A 6237-nucleotide genomic window follows, 5' to 3' on the forward strand; every position below is an offset into this window, starting at 1 on the left:
ATATTGAACACAAGAAATCAGATAAATAAAACAAAAATTCTCACCTGATACAGGTCTAATACCAAAAATATACATATTGAATACAAGAAATAAAATAAACAAATATTCTCCCTTGTGAATTTCTATATTGAACATATACATATTGAGCATTAGAAATCAGATTAATAATACAATTTTCATCTGATATATGTCTTATAGCAAAAATATACATATTGAAAATAAGAAATCAGATAAAAAGATTTTCATCTGAAAAAGGTCTAAAATCAAAAATATACACACTGAAGAAAAGTAATCAGAAAAACAAAAAAAAATCTCTGGTGATAAACGTTAAATATCCAAAATATCGATCTGAACATATAAAATTAGATAACACAAAAATTCTCACCTGATGAAGGTCCAGGCTCTGTGGGCAAGAAGAACAGGGATGCGGCTTAGAGGGGTTGGGACTCAGTAGCCCCCAACCAGCTCGTGTTGCATGGGTCTCAGCTCTCCCTTGAAGCCTCTGTCCTCTGATGAGTAGGCGGAGCGGGGGAACCAGGCTCCAAGCTGCCCCCACGGTCCAGGGATGAAGAGGCGCAGGACAGCAAGGCACTGGCGGGGGAGGAGGCAGGAGGCGCGCGGGCAGCCAATGGCAAGCGCGGCGCACACCTCCTTGTGCTCCACAAGCCGCCGCAGCGCGTGAACATATTCTACCGCAGAGCGCAGCGTCTCCACCTTACTCAGCTTCTTGCTGGCGCTGTGTGAGCACGTGCTGCTGCAGCGCCTGGAAGCCCAAGTTGACCAGCTTCACGCGGTTGCATTCGCGCTCGTGGCAGCGTGCCATGGCCGCCGAGCCGGCCCTGGCTTCAGTTGCTCCAGATCTGCAGCAGCTGCTGCAGCGCAGCAGTACTGGGGATGCGGGTCTCCACCGGGTACTGCAGGTTCCAGCGACTCCAGGCGAGGCGGGCATGAGTCGGGACAGCGCGCCTCCGTTCATCAAGCTCGCAGTCAGCCCTCGGGCACCTGCTAGAAGTTTCTGGGTGCTACAGGAAAAGTGCCCGCGAGGAACAGGGTTCGGTGGGAAGAGAACGGTCTCACCTCCACCGGTCTCACGCAGGGCACTGCTGCAGGATTTCCTAGGGCACCAGTCGCTGGCTTTCTGGAGCCCTAGGACCCCGTGTTGTACAAGGGCCAAGAGTAGGGAACCGTGGTACGCTTGTGTCCAGCACGTGTGGTCAGACCTCCCCTGTTCTCCAAAAACATACTTATTTAACACAAGAAATTAAATAAAAAAATAGTTCTCTCCTGATAAAAGACTATATCCAAAATATACATATTGAGCACTAGAAATCAGATAAATAATACAAAAATTCTCATCTGATAAAGGTCTAGTATCCTAAATATACATATGAAGCAGAAGAAATCAGAAAAACGAAACAAAATTTCTCATGGAACAAAGGTCTAATATCAAAAATACACATATTGAACAGGAGAAATTACATAAAACAAAAATTTTCATCTGATAAATTGAAATATTCAAAACATGCATACTGAACCCCCAAAATCACAAAAATAAAACAAAGCTTCTCATCTGATAAATGTCAAATATCCAAAATATACATATGGAACACAAGAAATATATAAAAAAATTATCAGCAGTAAAGTGCTGATATGCAAAATATACACATTAATCCCAAGAAATCAGATAAATAAAAAATTGTTATATGATGTCATGTATCTAAAGTATACATACTGAACACAAAAAATTAAATAAACAAAAATTCTCACCTGATAAAGGTCTATTATCAAAAATATACATATTTAACAAAAGAAATCAGGTAAATAAAACAAAAACTCTCATCTGATAATGTTATAATAACCAAATATACATATTAAATACAACAAATTAGAAAAACATATCAAAATTTCTCATGTTATAAAGGTCAAATATCAAAAATGTATATATTTAACACAAGAAATTACATAAAACAAAAATTTTCAACTGATTAATTGAAAGATTCAAAATATAATTATCTGATTTCTGGTTGTCAATGTGAATAATTCAAATGTAGACTTTACAAATTTATCAGATTAGAATTTTTGTTTCAGTCATCTTTTTTTATACTTTATGTATATTTTGGGTATTAGACATTTATCTGATTAGAATTTTTCTTATATTAATTCGATTTGTTGGGTTCAATAGATGTCTTTTGGATATTAGATTTTTTTATCAGGATAGAAATTTTTTATTTAATTTCTTGTGTTTTTAAGATATATAATTTTGTTATTAGAGCAATAACAAATGAGAATCATTTTACTATTTATCTGATTTCTAGTTTTTAGTATGTATATTTTGTATAGACCTTTATCAGATGAGAAACTTTGTTTTATTTAATTTGTTGTGTTCAATGTGTTTGTTTTTGATATTTGACAATTTACATGAAAATTGTACTTTCTTTTTATTTGTTTTGTTCAACATGTAAATTTGGATATAAGCTCTTTATCAGAAAGGAAATTTTGTTTTACTTAATTTTTTATTTTCAATATGTATATTTTGGATATTAGCCCTTTATCTGTTGAAAATTTTTGTTTTACTTCATTTGTTGTGTTCAATATGTATGTTTTTGATATTTGAAATTTATCACATTATTTTTTTTCTTTTTCTTTTCTATTTTGTTCAATATGTATATTTGGATATGATACCTTTATCACATGAGAATTTTATATTTCTAATTTATTTCATTCAATATGTATAATTTGTATATTAGACCTACCAGTGAGAGTTTTGTTGTTTCGAATTTTTTTATATCAGTATATATATATATATATATATATATATATATATATATATAAGATATTAAAACTTTATCAGTTGACAATTTTGTTTTATTACCTGATATCTTGTTTTTAATATGTATATTTTGTAGATTAGACTTTATCAGATGAGAATTTGTGTTTTATTTACCTGATTTCTTGGGTTCAACATGTATATTTTGTATATTACACCATTAGCATTTGAGAATTTTTGTGTTATTTATCTGATTTCTTTTGTTTAATATGTATATTTTGGATATCACTGATTTATCACTTGAAACTTTCTGTTTTATTAAACTTCTTGTGTTCAGTAAGTATATTTTGGATACTAGACCTTTATCAAGTGAGAATTTTTGTTTTATTTATCTGATTTCTTATGTTCAATATATATAATTTGGATATTAGACCTTTTTCAGATGAGAATGTTTGCTTTATTTATTTGATGTCTTTTATTCAAAATATATATAGTGGTTATTAAAGCTTTATAAGGTGAGGGTTTTTATTGAATTTACTTTCTTGTGGACAATATGCATATTTTTGTATTAGACCCTTATCAGATTTAAATTTTTGTTTTTTATCTTATTTTTGGGGATTAATGTATCTATTATGGTTATTAGACTTATCTGATGAGAATATTTGTTTAATTTAATTTCTTGTGTTCATTATTTATATTTTAAACAATTATAGACCTTTATAGGATGATAATTTTTGTTTTGTTTAATTTATTTTTTAACATGTATATTTTTAATATTAGACCTCTATCACGTGAGAATTTTGTTTTCTTTTTCTAATTTCTTGTGGTCTCTATGTATGTTTTGGGTCTTAGACCTTAATTTTGTGAGAGTTTTTATTTTATTTCTCTGATTTCTTGTGTTTAATATGTATATTTTGGATATTATCCTTTATCAGATGAAAAATTTTTTTGTTTAATTTTTTCTAATATATATATATATATATATATTTGGTTTTTCGAGACAGGGTTTCCCTGTGTAGTTTTGCACCTTTCCTGGAAGTCACTTGGTAGACCAGTCTGGCCTTGCACTCAGAGGTCCACCTTGCTCTGCCTCCCAAGTGCTGGGATTAAAGGCATGCAGCACCACCATCCAGCTACGATATGTATATTTTTGATATATGATCTTTATCAGAGGATAATTTTTGTTTTATTTCTTTTGTTTCTTGAGTTCAATGTGGACATTTTGGATATTAGAACTTTATTGGGTGAGAATTTTTGTATTATTTTTCTGATTTCTAGTACTCAATAAGTATATTTTGGAAATAAATATTTATTAGGGGAGAATTTTTGTATATAAAACAAAAATTGTCACCTGATCAAGGTCTAAATTCCAACATATTTTATTGAACCCAATAAATTATAATAAACTACTAAATTCTCACTTGTAAAATTCTCGTATACAAAATACATCTATTAAACAAAAGAAATCAGTAAATAAAAGAGAAATTCCCACATGATAAAAGTCTAATAAACAAAATACACATATTAAACACAAGAAAAAACTCACATCTGCTAAATGTAAATATCAAAAATTTAAATATTTAACACAAGAAATAGGATAAAAAATTCTCATCTGATAAAGGTCTGATATACAAACCTATACATAGATCCCAAGAAGTCAGATAAATAAAACAAAAATTCTCAACTGATAAAGGTCTAACTTTAAAAATATCCATACTGAACACAGAAGATGAAATAAAACAAAAATTTCTCACCTCATAAAGGTCTAATATCCAAAATATACTTACAAAACACAAGAAATTTAATGAAAGAAAAATTTTCAAATGATAAATCTGTGATATCCAAAATATACATATTAAACAAAAGAAATCCGATAAATAAAACAAAAATTCTCAAATGCTAAAGGTGTAATTCACAAAATATACATGTTGAACCCTAGAAATCAGATAAATAATACACAAATTCTTATCTGATAAAAGTCTAATATAAAAAATATACATATTAAAAACAAGCTATCAGGTATATAAAACAAAAATTGTCAACTGATAAAGTTCTAATATCCAAAATATTTATGCTGATATCAGAAAATTAGAAACAACAAAATACTCACTGGTAGGTCTGAGACACAAATTAAACATATTGAATGGAATAAATCAGATATATAAAACAAAAATTCCCATCTGTTTAATTATAACACCCCAAATTTAAATACTGACCATAATTAGATAAATATAACAAAAATTCTCATCTGTTAAAATTCTAACATCTAAAATATACACATAGAACAAAGAAATTAGAAAAAAAAACTTCCCCTTAGTAAAGGTCCAATATACAAAACATACTTATTAAATATAAGAAATCAGATAAATAGAAGAAAAACTCACATCTGATAATGGTCTCATATCCAAAAAATGCAGAGTAGATATACTTAGTTAAATAAAACCAAAATTCTCATCTGATAAAATTCTATTATGAGACATATAGTTATTGAAGACTATAAATTAAATAACACCAAAATTCTCCTCTGGTGAAGTTCTAATATCCAAAATATACTAATTGAACACAAGAAATCAGAAAAATAAAAGAAAAATTCCCACCTAATAAAGGTCTAATATCCAATATATACATATAGAAAAAGAAGTTAGAAAAACATGTTTGTCTTTCTGAGTCTGAATTAATTCACTCAGGATGTTTTTTCTAATTCCATCCATTTGCCTGCAAACCTCATGAGGTCATTGTTTTTGCTCTGCTGAGTAGTACTCCATTGTGTATATGGACCACACTTTCTTTATCCATGCCACAGGCTCAGTTTTTCTTTCTTTTTAGAGGGAGGAGAATAGGCTTTATCCTCATGTCATTCCTCCCCACATTTGAGGTTCTGCCTTTGAGAAAAATTCAGAGACATGATTTTGGGCAAGGGCATACCCTGAAGATGCAGCCTACCAGAAACACAGACCTTATATAAAATGAATTAATGATGATAGAGTGGACCTGACATTGAAACCACAGGGGCTGAAAGAATGAAAACCTATTCTTCATGTACTCTTCTGTGATAAAGATCAAGCGATCTCACTTCTAATTTCTCTCAGTTGTAATTTGCTGTAGCTTCCTGATCAGTCTCTGCACCTTCTGCTTCACCTGCATCTTGGTGAGGAAGACTTGATGGGATGGTGGCTCCCTTTTGCTCCTTGTGGGTAGATGAACACAAATTAACTTGCAGTATGACAAAGCAAAGAGGATGGACAGACCACCCTGAGTCCTAATGAAATGTTTGAGAAAGCTTATTTTCCAATGACTCAGTGACAGCCCAAATTATTCTGTCCCATGCTTCAGATGCCCCCTCTGGGAAAATAATCTGTATTCTCTATTTGAAGAAAGTGGTCATCTCAATTATCTGGTTCTCTCTGCCCTCATAGCAATGCTTTAAGTAACAAAGGAGATAGCCTCTTCAGGCTTATTCACAGCTGCAG

The 6237-nt window shown here is 31.3% G+C and overlaps 1 pseudogene; it reads right to left on the reverse strand.

The window, feature by feature from the left end:
* Positions 1–447: 447 nt before the first annotated feature.
* On the reverse strand, positions 448–5911 carry LOC118576051 (annotated as a pseudogene).
* Between the last annotated feature and the right edge of the window lie 326 nt (positions 5912–6237).

This window comes from Onychomys torridus, unplaced genomic scaffold, assembly GCF_903995425.1.
Source record: "Onychomys torridus unplaced genomic scaffold, mOncTor1.1, whole genome shotgun sequence".
NCBI lineage: Eukaryota > Metazoa > Chordata > Mammalia > Rodentia > Cricetidae > Onychomys > Onychomys torridus.